This window comes from Vombatus ursinus, unplaced genomic scaffold (assembly GCF_900497805.2).
Source record: "Vombatus ursinus unplaced genomic scaffold, bare-nosed wombat genome assembly UNPS02010548.1, whole genome shotgun sequence".
In the NCBI taxonomy this organism is placed as follows: domain Eukaryota; kingdom Metazoa; phylum Chordata; class Mammalia; order Diprotodontia; family Vombatidae; genus Vombatus; species Vombatus ursinus.
Window position 1 is genome coordinate 8,362,022 of NW_020950326.1, and position 19,206 is coordinate 8,381,227.

Sequence of the window (19,206 nt, forward strand, 5' to 3'; positions counted from 1 at the left end):
GAGATGCAAGAAAATTATGAAAAACAAGGCAGCAGCTTGGTAAAGGACGCACACACAAAAAAATACTGAAGAAAATAACATCTTAAAAATGGAAAAGGAGGTCCAAAAGCTCACTGAGGAAAATAATTCTTTAAAATAATGGGATTGAGCTTGATGACTCCTGAGGCCCCAGTCAGCTCTAAATCTTTGTTCCAGACATAGTATGAGAAAACGTAGAGTTAGAAATTAAACTTAACGACCTAACAAGCTGTGGTATGTGATTGTGATGGCATACTACTATGCTATAAGAAATGGTGAGCTTGATTATCTTAGAAAAACATGGAAAGACTTGCACAAAATAATGAAGAGTGACAGGAGCAGAACCAAGAGAATGTTGTATACAGTAATAGCAACATTGTTTTAAGAACAACTTTGAGCAAATGTCATTTTGACTATTATGAATGCCCAAATTAAAAATAAAGGACATAAGAAGAGAGATGCTATCTGCATACAGAGAAAGAACTGATAGATAGAAGTATGTATAGAATGGTTTTACATGTATATGCATACTTGTGTCTAGTGGTAGTCATAGGGGAAGAAAAGAAAAAAAGAGGAAAAAAAAAAGAAATTTACATGTTAACTTCATTATATATTTAAAAGGAATAGAAAGTTGTACATAATAGATTTGCAGTTTCATGTGCAGCCATATTTTTTTATTATATTCTGTTATGGAAATGCTTTATTCCATAAGGCAAAAATAAAATTAAAAAAAAGAAGTTAAATTTAAGATTAATCAAAGGAAAGGCATTTGACCAAAGTCATAATTAGTAACTTTGGCTTCAGGATTCTCTAGGCGATGATTTCTTCAGGTATGAAGAGTCTTTCTTATCCACTCATCTCATTTTACCCAGCATACCAACAGTCACAGCAGAGCTCCACAACTTCGCAGTAGGTAGGGTCCAAAATTAAAATAGACTAAACTTCTTCAGGTGGCAGATGGGTTAGACTAGAGACAGACTGGTGATGGTTGGTTGCTGCAGGTCATGTGACAAACAGGAGAGTGTGCAGTGGCAACCCTACATTTTTCACAGGCCACCCAAAATCCTTTGGCAGGCACAAGGGACCCATAGGCAGTATATTGTGCAGGCCTAGGTCATAGTATTCTTTCAGTTGGCCAACTTCAAATTCATTCTTTGACTAATTACCAAGTCTCCCCAGTGGTTACACACTGCCTTTCAATGACTTTTCATTGCTTATAGAATAAAAGTTCAAATTCTCATTCTGGCCTTCAAGGTCTTTCATAATCTGGCCTCAGTATTCCTCTCCAAACCTGTTTCTTATCACTTGCTGATATCAACCTCTTTTGCTTTATTAAACTAATCTAAGTCATCATGTACCATGTATATGATCCCTAATCCCTTTTCTCACACCATTTTCTACCCCTTTCTTCTCAATTACTGACTTTGGGGAATTCACCTAGTCTCCTTGAGTCTGTTTCCTTGATTATAATTTGAGGGGCTTCATAGATCCATTTCATCTCTAGGTCTATGACCTACCTTCATCTCACTCATCCTTCAAGGTCTAGTACAAGTCTCACCTCTTCAAATGAACCATTTCTGGGGCAGCTAGGTGGCGCAGTGGATAAAGGACTGGCCCTGGATTCAGGAGGACCTGAGTTCAAATCTGGCCTCAGACACATAACACTTACTAGCTGTGTGATCCTGGGCAAATCACTTAACCCCATTGCCTAACCAAAAAAAAAAAAACCAAAAAACAAATGAACCATTTCTGACCATCTCCATACTGAGTTCTTTTGTCTGTGAACTTCAGTAGCATTTTTTTTTTGTTGGTAAAAAATTCATATGACAAGTATTCATTGCTTTGCCTTGTTATTTAAATTTTCATGTAGCTATATCTTTTCTCCTCAACTAGATTTGAAGCACCTTGAGAGCAGGGTCCTTATACTTTTTTTATGGCCCCCTTAGCACTGGGCTAGGCACACAGTGGGACGTTAAATAAATATTTGTTGAAGAAATGAACAAATGAATGTCATTCCTCTATCTCTTCTCCCCTCCATATATACACAAACATCTCCCCCACACCCTTTGTCAGAATCTCTCCAGTCATCAGATATTTCAATAGCTGCTCCCAGTTGATAAGAGCTTTCTTGATAACCTCCCTCCCCTTTAATTGTGTTTAAATATTGATCAACTCAATGCTGAGCTGGTTAATATTCAACACACCCAAGCTCCTGAATGCCTCTTCCTGACACACTGAGACTCACCTGCCTTAGGCATCTAGCAATGGTGGAGAACTCTAGCAAAAAATCAGAACAGCCAGGAAAGAGTAAAGCCATTTCCTTTGGTTCAGGTATGCCATAGTAAGACATGAACTCCGCTGGGAGTTAGAAGACCTAGGATCTGGATTCTCCTGAAACCAGAGGTGTCAAACATGGCCTGTGTAGCATATGACCCACAACATGCCTCTGGAACCAGATTTTGATCTGTAATTGGAAAATATTTAGTAAAATTAATAAAAATACAGTAGAATATAGATAATGTTACATTTTAAAACCAAGTCAATATGCAGTCAGTGGGGATCCTTATGTATAGATTAGTGGTGCCTGTTTTTATTTGAATTTGTCCTAAACTACTAAGTAGCTGTTTGACCTTGAACGATTTTGAACTGTTTTTATTTTGGTATAGGAATGTGTGTGTGTGTGTGTGTGTGTGTGTGTGTGTGTGTGTGTGTGCTTGCGCACATATACATATATATCCATAGATATATAATATATATATCATATATATGTGTATATGTATACATACGCCCACACTCAGGGCTTAGCACAGTGCCTGGCACCTAGTAAGTACTTTATCAATGTTTGTTGAATAAATGACCTTAGGCAAGTCATTTTTCCTGAGTATCAATTTCCTCATCTATAAAATGAGGGTAATAATGCCCATCCACTCTTATTCATCTCACAAAGTGGTTGTGAAGAATAATTGAGAAAATTGCATAAGTGTTCTTTAAATGTGAGGTATTAGTTGTCAGAAGCTATTTAGATATATATGGATTTTAAAACTGGTTCAAGGCCCTAAGTGGTCTCTTGAAGGGTCCTTCAGAATCATCCCTTTAAATTCTCCAAATAGAGGCAGCTGATGGCACAGCAGATAGAGTGCTGGGCCTGGCGTCAGGAAGACCTGAGTTCAAATCCAGACTCAGACACTCTGAGCTGGGTGAATCTGGGCAAGCCAGTTGCCCCTCTGTTTGCCTCTGTTCCCTCAGCTGTGAGATGGGGATAATAATAGCCCCTATTTCCCAGGGTTGTTGTAAGGATCAAACGAGATCATAAGGGCAAAGCACTTAGCACAGTGCCCGGCACACAGTAAGCACTATATAAATGCTTATTCCCTTCCTGTTAGGCTCATCAGATTAGAAGCACCCAACAAGGTAAAAGTAATCTTGGCTCCCAGCAAGAGGAAGACTAAACAAACCCAGACAAATAATTCCTTTTACCAGAGACCTCAAGAGAATGTGATTATGATCATCTCTTTTAAAATATAGATTTTTTTTAAAAATTCATAAAGCAAATGGCAGTGAATAGAGACCTCATCTAAGAGTCAGAAAAACCTGCATTCGAGTCTTCCTCCAAAACATACTGGCTATGTGTCTCTGAGTAAGTTATTTAACCCCTTGATGACTTGGGAAGTTCTTTAAGACTATAAATTGCATAGAAGTGCATCTTCTTCAAAGCAGATTTGCCATCTGCTTTGGTAAAGTTTCCTCAAGGGAGTTTTCTACACCAATGAAATCACATGTTCAATCCCATCCTATCTTATCCCAAAGGACTTTCACAGTTATTACCTCCTTCAGTTTTCATAATAACCCTCTGTGATAGGTATTATTATCCCCATTTGATAGATGAGGAAACTGAGTCTTATAAGATGAAGTGATTTACTCAGTCATTGAATCATAGAATCCAAGAGTTGGAAGATGCCTTAGATATCACTTTCTCCAGCGTCCTTTGAGTGAATTAGTGGTAGAGCTGGAACTTAAGAGTTGGGAAGAAACTCAGAGGTCAGCTTATCTAACTCCCTTATTTTACATACAAGGAAACTGAGGCAGAGAGAGCTTAAGTGACTTATTCAAAGTCGCCAGGATAGCAAAAGAAGAGTTGGAATTCAAACTCAAGTCTTCTAAATCCCAAGCTAATGCTGTTTCCACTCTGCCAAGAGTTCAGGACTTCTGACCTTTGGCCCTAGTGGTCTTGCCACTATGTCATGTTGACTTTATTACCTTAGTTGCTGATGACAACCCACAAGAATCCTACAGCACAAACCCTTGGTTAGAGCCAGTCTTGGACAAAAGAGAAGTTGTTCTCTCTCTTGGTGAGGTAGGTGGGAGATAGGGGAATTTAAATGTTGCTTCTATGGTAAACTCTTAATGATTTGGGACTCTGTCTTACTTGTTTCAGCTTAATGTCTCGCCAAAAAAACAGTAGTTCTTCTGCATTTGCCAAAGGCAGCATTCACTGATAGCATCAGTACTGTGGTCACAGAGCTTCACCATCATCATCATTATCATCATCATCATCATTAACAATTATATGTGGAATGCCAACTGAATACCCAGCTCTGCACTGACAGAGCATCACATGGTCCTTGTTCTCAAGGAGTTTGCAGTCTAATTTGGAGGCTGGATGTGAAAAGATAAGTGGTAGTATAAAATATAAGTCACAGAAAAATTAACAGACAATAAACTCACTAATACAGGGTCTCCCAACCTTGCGTGCATATGCTCCCAGAAAATATGAGAAGCTTCTTAATAAAGTACAGAGAGTATGTGGTAAATAACTATACTATGCTACTGAAATATCCCAAAAGTAATAGTGAAAAAATTTGTGGATGGGACTGGTGATGAGGCAGGGATGTATCTGAACAATTTGAAAGGGCAGTTGAAGAAATAATTCCTACTGTCCAAAACCAAATGCATGAATTTTGGATACCAAAAACACTTTTCATCTTAAGCTAGAGAAAATCAATGACAACGACCTAGTGAAAGAAAAGCTAGTTGATCTCTACCATAATCACAAAATGGTCTTCTAAGGCTTAAGTTCCATTTATGATAATTCATCTCTGTGAATTAGAGTTCTTAGTCCTGTTCTTGATCAAATCCACAGCAAGAAAGAAACTGGAGGCTAGAAGCGATATGTAGTTATCTCTTTCAAAAACTATACTGAAAATGAAGGCGTTGGTGGACAGTAAACAAAATCAAGGGTCTCCGTAAGTTATGAGACTATGTTCTCATAAACATTTAACCACTTTGTGATGCTTAAATTACCAAATAAAGTTTTCTTGATGAAAATTAAATTTTTTATTTCTTATGCATGTATGCACCATAAACTCTAGAATTTGTTTTCTTTCACACTGAATAGGAGGGGGCAGCAAGTTGGAAGATTTGCTGAAAGCCAATGGGGATAGGAACTGAAAAATATTAGAAAGCTGTACTCTAATTGCTAAAAAGAGGGCAAGACCCATGTGGGCACAGAAAGTTTGTGGAAAGGGGACATGATCTGGGTCTTGTAAAGTGATAGGTAGATAGGAGAAAGAGGGCACACCCATTTGGAGATCAAGCACCAGGAAAGATAGGTGCGTAATAAAGCAAAAGATGTGCTGGTGATATCTTGTAGATTAGTGTGGCTGGAGGTGGTGGTTCTTGTAAAGCAATGACAAGAGAAAAGGCTAGTGTGGTACCATTTTGTAGGAGACATCAAAGTCAACAGCAGCTCTGGGCCCTAAAGAAATCAGAAAATCACAAGACTTAAAGCTGGAAGGGAGAGGTGGGCTTTTGCCTTATCTTGTCTGGACTCCACCTCACTTCCCTGACACCAGCTCCAAACCATGGCCTTCCCCTCCCACTTTCTAGATCCCTTTTAAATATGGTCTTTCTCCACTAGAATGCAAATTTCTTGAGAGCAGGGATTATTTTGCTTGCTTGTATTTATACCCCCAGTACTTAGAACAATGCCTGGAACATAGTAAATAAAATACTCTGTCAATTTACATATCCATCTATCTATGTATCTTAGAGTAGTAACTATCGTTTTGATCCCATACATGGATGGTAGAAATAATCCTGGGTTCTTGAAAGGTATGTTAGCCTAGCAAAAATCTGGCATATCCTACCAAGGTGAACAGGCTTACATGTACAGGCCTGGTAATGGATTCTATGTCTGCTAATCACCAGGTTGGACATGAAGTGATTGAATTTTCTGGCCACAGTAACTTCTGGAGATCTCTGGACTATGATCCATTTTGAATGTATACCCACACTGATGAGATCATGTGTACCGGCCGCGCCGACCTTATGCCGGCCGCGCCGTACCCTCTCCTCCTATAAGGAGCAGGCTGCCAGAGTCATACTCACTCACAAGTCTTTGGTCCTCAGCCGGATAAACACACAGAGACAAGCCATCGGGAGGCGCCAACACCAGAGCTTTATTCAGAGGCCATCACAGCAAGCCATCACAGCAAGCCCAAGCAGCAAGGCCAAGCAGGAAGGCCAGAGCAACAGAGCAGGAGCCAAGAGAGAGAGCGTGATCTGACCACGCTCATTCCTAAATACCTACCTAGCCCCTCCTCCCCAGCCCGCTTACTAGCCAATGATTGTAGGGTCAGATACCAGAAGGGGCTGTCTGAGTTTAGCACACCAAGGGAGAGGGAGTGACATAGGAGGCTAGGACCGGATACAGGAAGGAGGCGTCTGGGATTAGTGCATAGACAGAGTACGTGACCTAGGAAGTCAGGAAGGAGGCATCTGGGGTGAGTGCTACACAAAGGGACCCAGGAAGTCAGGAAGGTCACAGGAAGGAGGAGTCTGGGGTTGATGTTGCATATAGGGAGGGGACTAAGCAAAGGGAACTCACCCTCTGCCGTCCCACTCCCACGTGGCACCGCCCCTTGCCTCAGGAGCACAAGCTCCGGCTACTTCCTTGCACCCAGCTTATCTCACATAGCACTGCCCACTGCCTCAGGGCTTCTCCGTACCCAGCCCATCCCAGTCCACCACGACTCCGCCTACCACAGCCCCTGCCTCGACTTCCAAAAATACCCAGATCTTACCCCAATCTTGCCACAGCGCCCACCTGGTAGTTGCCAACATAGACAGTCCCTCACAATCATGGATTTTAGCATTATTGTAAGTATCATTAGTAGAAGTCTAGCATTTGGTAAATACAAATATCTTAACTAGTGGGGTAAGAACTCACTATTTGACAAAAACAGTTGGGAAAATTGGAAAGCAGTATGGCAGAAACAAGGTATAGACCAACATCTCACAATATTTAACAAGATAAGCACCAAAGGTGTACATAACTTATACATAAAGTATTACAATATTTAAAAAAATTTTTGTTAAATAAAATACATTCTATCCCTCCCACTTTGTCACCATCCCTCATTGAGAAAGCAAGAAAAAACCCATTACAAACATGTATGGTCAACAAAACAAATTCTTGAATATTATATTAAAAAGAAGTTTTGATCTGCACTGAGTTCATGATTTCTTTATCTGGAAGCAAGGTGCTTACTTCTTCATGAATCTTCTGCACTTGTGATTTGTTCAAGGTGTCAATCAGAATTCTTAAGGTTTTCAAAGCTGTTTGTCTTACAATATCGTTATTATTGTATACATTGTTCTCCTGATTCTGCTCATTTCACTATGCATTCATTTATATAGGTCTTCCCAGGTTTCACTGAAATCATTCCCTTGATCATTTCTTATAGCACAATATTATTCCATCATACTCAATACCATAATTTATTCAGCCATTCCCCAATTTATGAGTATCCCCTCAGGTTCCAATACTTTGCCATCATGAAAAGAGCTGCTATAAACATTTTTCTACAATATAGATCGTTTTCTTTGGGCTATAGACCTAGTTGTAGTATTATGGGGAAAGTAAAGGTAGTACAATAGATAGTGTGCCAGGCCTGGAGTCAGGAAGATTCATCTTCCTGAGTTCAAATCTGGCCTCAGACACTTACTAGCTATGTAACCCTGGGAAAGTCACTTAACCCTGCTTGTCTCAGTTTTCTCACGTATAAAACGAGCTGGAGAAAGAAATGGCAAACCACACCAGTATCTTTGCCAAGAAAACCTGAATGGGGTTGCAAAGAGTCAGATACAACTGAACAGCAACAAGAAAGCATTATTATGGGGTCAAAAGGTATGCATAATTTAATAGCTTTTTGGGTATAGTTCCAAATTGCTTTCTGAATGGCTGGACTAGTTCACAGCTCCAATAACATTAACATATCTGTTTTCCCACAGCCCCTCCAATACTTGTCATTTTCCAATTTTTGTCAACCTTACCAATCTGGTAGATATGAAGTAGAACCTCAGAGTTGTTTTAATTGATGTTTCTCTACCTATCACTGCTTTAGAGGATTTTCTTCACTTGTCTTTTGATGACTTGGATTTCTTCCACTGAAAACTGACTGCTTATATCCTTTCGCCATTTATCAATTGAAGAATGGCTCTTAGTTCTATAAATTTTAATTAGTTCCCTATGATCTTAGAAATGACACCTTTATCAGAGAAACTTTTTTGCAATTTTTTTTCCTATTTACCTGCTTTCCTTCTAATGTTAGCTGACTTGGTTTTGTTTGTCCAAAAATGTTTTAACTTTATGTAACCAAAATTGTCACTTTTACCTCCTATGAATCTTTCTATCCTCTTTTGGTCATGATGTCACCATGACATCATATACAAACTAGAGAAATTACCTGTCAGATCAAGAGTTAAACATGGACTAAAAAAGGGATAAATAATGGATAAAAATGGACTAAACAAGGGATAAAGAGGTTTACAGGGCGATAAAATGAACAATTTTGATTATATAAAATTAAAAATGTAAAAGTTTTTGTACAAATGAAACCAATGAAGCTAATGTTAGAAGGAAAATAGATAACTCGGGGAAAAAACCTTTGCAGTGTCAGCAAGGTTTACTGATAACGATCTCATTTCTAGGATATATAGGGAACTGATTCAAATCCTGAGAATAAGGCCCATTCCACAATTCATAAGTGGTATAGGATATGAAAAGGAAGTTGTCTAAGAAAGAAATCCAGTTATCAAATATCTACATGAAGAAATGCTTTGAATCATTAATAATTAAAGAAAGGCAAATTTAAAGCAACTCTGAGGCTCCACCTGATATCCATCAGATTGGCAAAGTTAAGAAAAGAAAGAAAATGGCAAATGCTGAAGAAGCTCAAGGAAAATAGGCAAATCAATGCACTACAGGTAGATCTGTAAATTGGTATGACCATTCTGAAAAGCAATTTGGAAAAATGCCCCCAAAGCTATTATATGTCTTTGACCAAGCCATACCACTGCTAGGTCTATTCCCCAAAGAGAGGAGGAGGAGGAGGAGGAGGAAGAGAAGGAAGAGAAGTGGATGAGAAGGAGGAAGAGGAGGAAGAAGAAGAAGAATTTTTTTAATTTAGAGCGACTATTTTTATAATAGCAAAGACCAAGAAACTCAGAATGCCCATCAATTGGGGAATAATTAAACAAATTATAGTATATGGAAGTGATATAAATTTATTGCACTAGAGGACAAGATGAAAGGGATAGTTTTAGTGAAGCCTAGAATAATTTGTATGAACTGATGCATAGTAAAATGAGCAGAATAAGCAGAACAATCGCAACAACAATACAAAAACAAACAACTTTGGAAGTCTTAAGAACTCTGATCAATGCAGTGATCAACCATGATTTCAGAGGGTCCATGATGAAGCACGCTTCCCACCTCCTGACAGAGAATTGATAGATTCAGGGTGCAGATGAGGCAAATTTTTTTGGACATAATGTAGAAATTTGTTCTATTTGAACATGCATATTTCTCGTAAGGGTTTTATTTTTCTTTTCTTTTTCTTTTTCAGTGGAAGGGCAGGATGGAAAAAAAATGATGTTTGTTAATTGGAAAAAAAAAACCTTAAAATACCATTTCTACATAATGTCCTCACAGAAACCTCCCTCAACCCCCCTCCCCCACTCACATCATGTGGAATAGTTTTTAATGTGCTGTATCAGAGAAAGTCCAAGAATCATTCTGAGCTAGAGGTGAGATAAGGTAGGATTCATTAACCTTGCCATTATGACATTCAAAAGGTCACTGAAATGTATAACAACATCTCCTTACTCCAGAAAGGCGCTAAAAGAGAAGAAAAGAATCCATCCAAGTATCTGACTGCCTTGAAAATCTGTCCTTTTTCTTGGGAAAAACACAGAACCTCAGGAAAACACCAACAATCCCTAATATGGAGAGGTGGGCCTAGGTTAATTGCTGGCCTCCTCTTAAAAGTTTCCTCCTCATTTCATCTGGCTTCTAAACAAGGCCTAGCTAGAATAACTAGAGCACTAACATACTAATATAATACAAGGTTGAATATCTTCAACCTTGGATTTCAATGAGGTTTCTGGAGTAAGTGCTAAAATTCCAGTTTTCTCACCCCTAACCCCACTCCAAGGTTTTAGTTTCTTACTGCTTTAGAGAGAGAAGGGAGACCTGGGCCTTTAATCTCTGCACCTGAGAGGTTTTACCATTGTTTTCCCCAGTGGAAAATTAATAAAAAACTTTGTACAATTTTGCTTTTCTGGAGGATTTAAACGTGATTATCCTACAGCTTTGGCCCAGGTCCTTCTTTTCATACTTAAAGACTGGCCTTCAGTTGAGTTGATGGATAACACTGATTTTTGAACTCTGCCCCACCATCCTCATTAAATTAATTAAGGCATTCATTCAACAAATATTTATTCCAGAATTTATATAGCAGTTCTAGTTATTACTTGCTAATCCTCACCATGTTTGACAATAAGCTCCTTTGGAACATAAGGGTTATTATTGAGACAGAATAACTTAGTGGTTAGGCCACTGGGCTAATGGAATGAAGGTCACAGATTCAACCCATAAGTGAACCAGTGAGCTATGCTTGGTTCTAACCCTAAAAGGTTACATTTATGACCCAATTGTCTCCTCCCCCTAACCAACTGACCAGCTGCCTTATTGATGTGCACTTTTCAATGACAAGAGAGACTAGGCCATAGACAATTCTACAAAAATCTATACCCACTTCTGGAAACATGACTCTAAGTTCTGTATACTGATGATGGGTCAAAGGTATCATTGTTGTATGTCAAGGATGGCCCACTACATATCCCTGGTAAATTGCCAGGTACCCAGGGTGGATTCTTTCTAAATGCTGACTGCCTTTACATCTACATGTTGTTACCTATCAGGCACATTTCAAGTTTCAACACCAGAGCCCCACTAAACATTTAGGATCAAAGGCCATTGGGAATCAGCCAAGATTACAAATCTGAGAGACCACAATATTTCCTCATGTAACAACAATAGTGGCTGTGATCCTACTACCATGAGATCTGAGTTGCAAGGACCTCAGTGGCCCCCATAAGAACTCCTGCAACCATATAACTAACAAGTGGTCATCTAGTATTTGCTCGAAGGCCTGCAGTGAAGGGGAATTCTCCTCTGTTCCCCAGGCAGGCGTCATGAGACACAAGTAAACCTCTCCAAGGTGAGGTTGCCTATTAATCACTAGGAAGCTCACATTTCTGTTTCAAAGTGTCATAAATTTAGTGATGGGAGGAACCTTAGATGCAGAGAAGATAAGTGACTTACCTAGGGTTGCCTCACTTGAAAGTATCAGAGTTATGATTTGAGCCCAAGTCTTCCTGGAGCAGATGTGAGCAGTGCATAGAACCCTAGACTTGAAAGTCAGGAAGACCTGAATTCAAATCCAGCCTCAGACACTTACTCACCTGTATGACCCTAGGCAAGTCACTCTGTTTGCTTCAATGCCTCATTTGTAATAATAGTCCCAATCCCACAGGGTTATTGTGAGGATGAGATGAGGAAATATTTGTAAAGGGCTTAGAATGTGCCTGGATCACAGTAGGTGCTTAATAAATATTTGTGTCCTTTCTTCCTGATTCCACGTCTCACATTCTAAGCTTTTATTTTAACAAAAGGCTTTGCAAACCTTGGTGAATCAATCCTGGACACCAAAGTAGTTGGAAAATTATTTTTTTTGGAGACCCCAATACAACTAATCAATGTTTCTATAATATTCTCATTCTCAGAACCCTGGATGACTGCCTAGGCTTCACAGGATGGTAGGATTTAGTGATATTAAGGACCCTGAAAGAGCATGGTAGTCCAGTGCCCTCATTTTAGTAAAGAGATAGCCAAAGTCACACATGTAATAAGTAGCAGAACTAGGGATTTGAAACTCAGACCTCTTGATTCTAAATCCAGTACTCCTTCCACTTTGCCAAGATTTCAGAGGCTCCATTTACATTTCCCTTTGCTGAGGTGGTTAGATAGTACAGCAGTAGAGCCCAGGCCTGGAGTCAGTAAGACCAGAGTTCAAAAATGGCCTTAGATACTTGCTAGCTGTGTGACCCTGGGCAAATCACTTAACTGTTGTCTGCCTCAGTTTCCTCACCTGTAAAATGGAGATAATAACAGCACCTCCCTCACAGGGTTGTTGCTCAAATCAAATCAGGTTTGTAATGCACTTTCCATAGTGTCTGGCACATAGCAAATGCAACATAAACGTTTATTCCCTTTTCCCCTTCACTACCTTTCACATAAAATTAATAATTGTTTGCACCAATGGTGTCAAACTCTAATAAAAATTGGTTAATATATAAGGTTCCTTGTGGACTATATATTGACTTAGTTTTAAAATGTGACATTATCCATATTTTACTGTATTTTCATTTATTTTGTTCACTATTTCCCAATTATGTTTTCATCTGGTTTGGCCAGCACTCAGGAGTGTTGTGGGCCATGGGTATGACACCTCTGTCTTTACTAATGGTCTCCAGCCTCCTACTCAATATTTTTCTGAGAAAATTGGTTGCCTTTATTCTTTTGCCCCTGGAATCTTTTTTCTAGCTTATATAATTCATTCTTTCAATATGTATTTCCTAAACAATGGGGAACCATAAGAATTAGGGCTAGAACGGAGCTTAGATATAATCTGGTCCAACCCTCTCACCTTACAGATGGGAAAACCAAGATATTGAAAAGTTAAATTTATGACCTTTATTATTATATTCAAAGGTTAAAAGATCCAAATGTCATCTAGGGAGTGAGCGTCAGATTCACCAACCAGGCAGCAGTTTTTCCAATTCTCTGTACTACCTTCTGTATACCACAATACTTTAAGCCCAAGACTGCACTAGATGTTATGGGAAATACAAAGAAAGCACAAAACATGATCCCAGATCTCAAAGAATGTATATTTTTGTCAGGGAGACAAGACTTAAATACCGAATGATGTAATTGTATATAATAATGCAAGGAATCACTGTGAGGTATAACCACAAGCTTCCCGACAACTAGCCTGGCAGTGGTCCGTGGAACCATAGGGTCAAGGATTTAGAGCCAGAAGGGACCTTTGAAGCTATTGGGTCCAATATCTTTATTTTACACATGAGGGAATTAAAGCCCAGAGAAGTCACATGACTTGCCCACGGTCACATAGGTGGATTTGAACCCTGCTACTCTGTCTCTAAATCTATTGATTTTAGGAGAGGGAAGAGATTAGAAGTAAGGGACTAAAGCAGCAATCCAGGCATGAGTCTCTGGATAAGTAGGAATGAATGGAAGAGACAGGACTTGGCCATTGTGGCCATTGATGGGCTATAGATGACAAGGGTGAGGGGGGAGTCAAACTGAATCTGAGGGTGGTTCCAAGTGTGGATGATGACAAGAATGGTGGCTCTGGCCAAGACAGAAAATTCAGAAGATATGCTTGGGGGTGGGGGTAATGACAGGATTCCTACTCTCCAGTAGGAACTAGAGAGGCATCCAGGTGGCCTAGAGTGCTGAGCCTGGAGTCAGGAAGACTTGAGTTCAAATCTGCCCTCAGACACTTCCTAGCTGTGTGACCCTGGGCAAGTCACTTAACTGCTGCCTGTCTCCATTTCCTCATCTGTGAAGTAGGGGTAAATAAAAGCACCTCTCTTCCATGGTTGTTGGGAGTATCAAATGAGATAATATTTGTAAAGTGCTTTGAAAACTTTAAAGCACTATATAAATAATAAACAAGCATTTATTAAGCACCTACTATGTGCCAGGCATTATACTAAGCACTAAGAATACAGATACAAAAAAGAAAGATAGTCCCTGCCTTCAAGGATCTTATAATCGAATGGGGAAGACAACAGAAAAAGAAAATTTAAAGGGGTGGGGGTGGGGAGGTACCCAGCTTGGAAGAATGAGGGGGAAGTCAAAGGAATCCAAAATGAGTGCAGCCACGTGGGAAAAATAAATGCTAGCTATTATTAGTTATTAGCTAACAAGATATACCCTGGGGCTAACTAGATTTTAGATACTTTTTTAAAAAAAATTCCAAGGTAGAGAAATATTCAATCGCTTCCACATATGATTTAAAGGAGAGAATATCGGATATGGAGAAGAGCTAGTCTCCAATAGACTAAACTTAGTCAATCTCTTCATCTTTCTTTTCCTCATCTGTAATATACAGGGGATAGGCTAGATCAACAATTCTCTAACTTTTTGGTGTCAGAGCCCATTTACAGTCTTAAAAATGATTGGAGATCCCCCAAAGAGTATTTTTTTTATGTGAGTTATATCTCTTCATATTTACCATATTAGAAATTAAAAGATCTTAGATTTTTATAAAAATGGCTTTGACCTCTTATCTCCCTGAAAGGGTCCCAAGGATTCTTAGAGATCTCCAGACCACACTATGAGTGGTCTTCAAGTTTTCTTCTAGCTCTAATGACCCTATGATCTAATGATCCTATGCTCTTTAGGATGATGACCCAAGCTTGGGGTAGATACTGAAGATTATATGCTTACATAAACAAAAAAAAAAAAATGTAAGCACACATTTATATCAACTTATCTCATCACCCCCCTTTCCTACAGTCCTACCTTCAAAAAAATTCCTTTCTCAGTCTTTAATCTTAGTATCTTTCTTCTGATACGGACTTATCCAGCTTATCCTATCCATATCCTATCAATAAACATTTATTAAGCCCTTACTATGTGCCAAGCACTGTACTAAGTGCTTATTTGTACAGTTGTCTATATGTAGTCTATGTTATTAGACTGTGAGTTCCTTGAGAGAAGGGAACATTCTTTGCCCTTCTTTATATCCCTCGTGCTCAACACAGTACCTGGAACACAGTAGGAGCTTAATAAATGTGAATTTACTAATATCTCCATCAATAATCAAACAGAGTCCACAGAATCCACCATGATCAAAGAGAATCCACTACAGCCATGATCAAAATCTATGTCCCTTCCAAAGGGAAAGAGAAAGCATGGTGAGTGGATTGGGAGCAATCTTTGACATCAGGGTGATCTGGGTTCAAATCCCCCCACTAGCACATACTGTTTCTGGGACCAAGGGCAAATTACTTAATCTCTCTATGCTTTCTAAGCAACTCTCTAAGACTATAAATTGGGCATCTATGTGGAGCAGTGGTTAGAGTGACAGCCCTGGAGTCAGGAACATTCATTCCTCTGAGTTCAAATCTGGCCTCAGATACTAGCTGTGTGACCCTGAGCAAGTCACTCAACCTTGTTTGCCTCAGTTTCCTCATCTGTAAAATGAGCTGGAGAAGGAAATGGCAAACCACTCCAACATCTTTCCCAAGAAAACCCCAAATGGAGTCATAAAGAGCCAGATACAACTTAAAAAAAACATTGAACAACAACAAAAAAGACTATACATTGCAGAGAAGCTGCCAGTTAGCACTGAGTTTCCTTACTTCGGAATTCCCTATACCAATGAAATCACAAGTCCAGTCCCTATCTCTTCCAAAGGGAGCCTCTGATAAGAGGACAAAATTTCCCTCTTATTTGAATGAGCCATGAATGGAAAGTGCTAATGTTTATTTCTACCATTAGTTCATCATCCTGAAGTTACTTCATTCCTAAGAACCTCAATTTTCCCTTCTTTAAAATGAAAACTCCCCTTGTCCCCTAGGATCTGTAAGGATTATAACCACTAATATTTATATACTTTTATTATTTAAAGTTTAAATTTTATATATTAAAGTTTACATTTTATATTTAAAGTTTATATAGTACTTTTTCATCAAGAGTAGATCAAATTAGACTGGGGGAATAAGAAGTGTGTTGTCCCTGAAACCTAGCTCATCTCTCTTGTTTAATTGGTTGGTCCTTATTAAAAGCTTCTATATATATTCTATATGACATTTATATTAGATTTCTCCTTATTAAAAGCTTCTATATATATTCTATATGATATTTATATTAGATTTCTTTTTTTCACAAAGTCCATTTTTCTTTTAAAAAAAAAGTTCTAACAAACATTCAACCAAATCCACATTGTTTAAAGTGGAATTTTGCAATTTCATTAACACATAAATATCACTTAAAGAGATTACTACTTCTAGAGGCATCCTCTTAGTTTTTCCAGAACCTGGTAGTGACTGGCACATAGTAGGTACTTATTTGAGTTAAATTATAGGATAGTGGAAAGAGCACTGGCAGAAGACCTGGGTTTGACGGCCAGCTTCATCACTTTCTAGAGGTGTGGCCCAAGGCAAATCATTTTAATGTAGGCTGAGAGATCCCTGAAAGTACCTCCAATATTCTTGACTTTTTCTTCATCCAAATGAATTTTGTTATTTTTTTCTAATTCAGTAAAATAATTTTCTGCTAATTTAATTGGAATGGCATTGAATGTATAAATTAGTTTAGGGAAAATTGTCATATTTATTATATCAGCCCTATCTACCATGAATAATTAATATTTCTCTAATTAATGACATACAGTTTTATTTATTTAAAAAGTTATTTTATAATTTTGTTCATATAATTCCTGGGTTTGTTTTGGCAGGTATACTCCCAGGTATTTTATGCTATCTAGAGTTATTTTAAATGTGGTATCTCTTACTATCTCTTCTTGCGGGGTTTTGTTCATGACATATAGGAATGCTGATTATTTATGTGGATTTACTTTATATTGTTACTTTGCTAAAATTATTGTTTCAACTAATTTTTTAGTTGAGTCTTTGGGATTTTCCAAGTATATCATCACATCATCTGCAAAAAGAAATAATTTTACTACCACATTCCTTATTCTGATTACTTCTATTTCTTTTTCTTCTCTTATTTCTATTGCTAGGATTTCCAATACAATACTGAATAATATTGGTGACAGTGGGCATCCTGTTTTCACATTTCATTTTACTGAAAAGGCTTCTAGTTTATCCCCATTACAAATAATGCTTGCTGATTGTTTCAGACAAATGCTTTTGATCAATTCGAGGAAAAACCCATTTATACCTATACTTTTAAGTGTTTTTTAATAGGAATGAGTGTTGTACTTTATCAAAAGTTTTTTCTGCGTCTATTGATATACTCACGACTTTTTTTAACTTTTATTATTGATATAATCAATTATGTTAATAGTTTTTCTTATGTTAAACCACCCTGCATTCTTGGTATAATGTGTAACCTGTAATATATTGTTGCAATCTTTTAGTTAGTATTTTATTTGGAATTTTTGCATCCACATTCATTAATGAAATTGATCTATAATTTTCTATAATTACGCCTCCGGCTTTAGATATCAGTACCATATTTGTTTCATAAAAAGAGTTTGGTAGGATCCCTTCTTTGCATATTGTTCTAAATGATTTATTTAATATTGGAATTGATTGATCTTTAAGTGTTTGATAAAATTCACTCGTAAATCCATCTGGTCCTGATGCTTTTTTCTTAGGAAGCTCATTTAAAGCCTGTTCAATTTATTTTTCTAAAAGAGGTCTATTTAGATATTCTATTTCCTCTTCTGCCTAATCTAAGCAATTTATATTTTTGTAAATATTCTTCTATTTTGCTTAAATTGTTAAATTTATTGGCATTTAATTGGGCAAAATAATTCCTTATAACTGCTGTATTTTTATCTTTTTGTTAGTGGCATATTCACCCTTTTCATTTTTTTCATTTCAGACCCTTTCAGAGACTCCATTTCCATAAATGAATGAATAAAAAACACTATTATGCACTCACTGTGCTAAATGCTGGTGATATAAGCAGAAAAAGTGAGCTAGTTCCTGCTCTCAAGGAGCTTACATTCTAATTGGGGAAGACAACACATATAAAGGATGTCAGGAACAAAATGGATGGAAAAGCCTGAAAGTCCTAAGGGGGAAAAGGTAGGATCATACAATACTTTTACACCCCCCCTCATAGGATCATCAAGAGTAAAGTGCTCTGGAAACCTTAAAGTACCATATAAATATGAGCTATTATTGCTGTTTTGGGGAAGAGGCATCATCAGATAGACATGTTTACAAGAATCTGATCACTGCGAAAGTGATGACCTGGTATCTTTTATATAAAATGCAGAGGGATGGTTCAGAGTTCAGCCAGAAAGTTTGGTCGTTTTCATATCAAGTTCACTCTTGCAATGCAAAGTACAGGACACTTTAGGAATTGCTTTAACTCCTTGGAGCCCATAGAAAATTATGATGTTCTCTGGAGAACAAAGTTCCTTTAACAGGTGGCCTGTAGTTTGAAAGTGTTAATTAATGCCTCTCTCAAAGAGTTGCTTGTCACCATCAGTCATTAGCAAATATTATGTAGTAAGCAATAACAATCAGCACCAAATGAATGGCACTGTTGAACATCTTAGGCAATAAATACCTTGAGAGATAAAAGGATAGATTACCCTGGACTGAAGCGGAGGGATCTAAGAAAGCTGCATTGATACAATTGGTCCTAGAATCATAAAAATTTATAATCAACATGCCCCAGCCCCATTCTATAGATGAGGAAAGTGAGACCCAGAAATAAAAAATGGCTTGCCCATGGCTTACATAGCTAATTAGTGATGAAATTACTATTCCTCTCCAAGACTCTTCACACTGCCTTCTTAGTCCCATGGTCTTTTCAATTCAGAGGAAGGAGAAATCACCATGAACTGGAATATAGTAGTCATGGAGGTAGAATTTGAAGGATAAATAGAATTCATATAAGCTAAAATATGTGGGGATATGGGAGATGCATTTCAGAAGTGGAAGCAATGTGAATGTGGGCAGGAATACATAAAGCATCTTCAGGGAACAGGAGTATACTTGTCTGAATGAGTGGAATAGTTGGGTAGGTTCAAATGGAACAAG

The 19,206-nt window shown here is 38.0% G+C and overlaps 1 long non-coding RNA gene across 1 annotated transcript in view; it reads left to right on the forward strand.

Moving 5' to 3' along the window:
• Nucleotides 1-19,206, forward strand: part of LOC114037759 — a 48,555-nt gene that overhangs the window by 20,870 nt on the left and 8,479 nt on the right. Inside the window, exon 3 of the long non-coding RNA XR_003568496.1 lies at nucleotides 18,035-18,240. This is a non-coding gene — a long non-coding RNA (uncharacterized LOC114037759). The remainder of the gene's footprint in view (nucleotides 1-18,034; nucleotides 18,241-19,206) is intronic.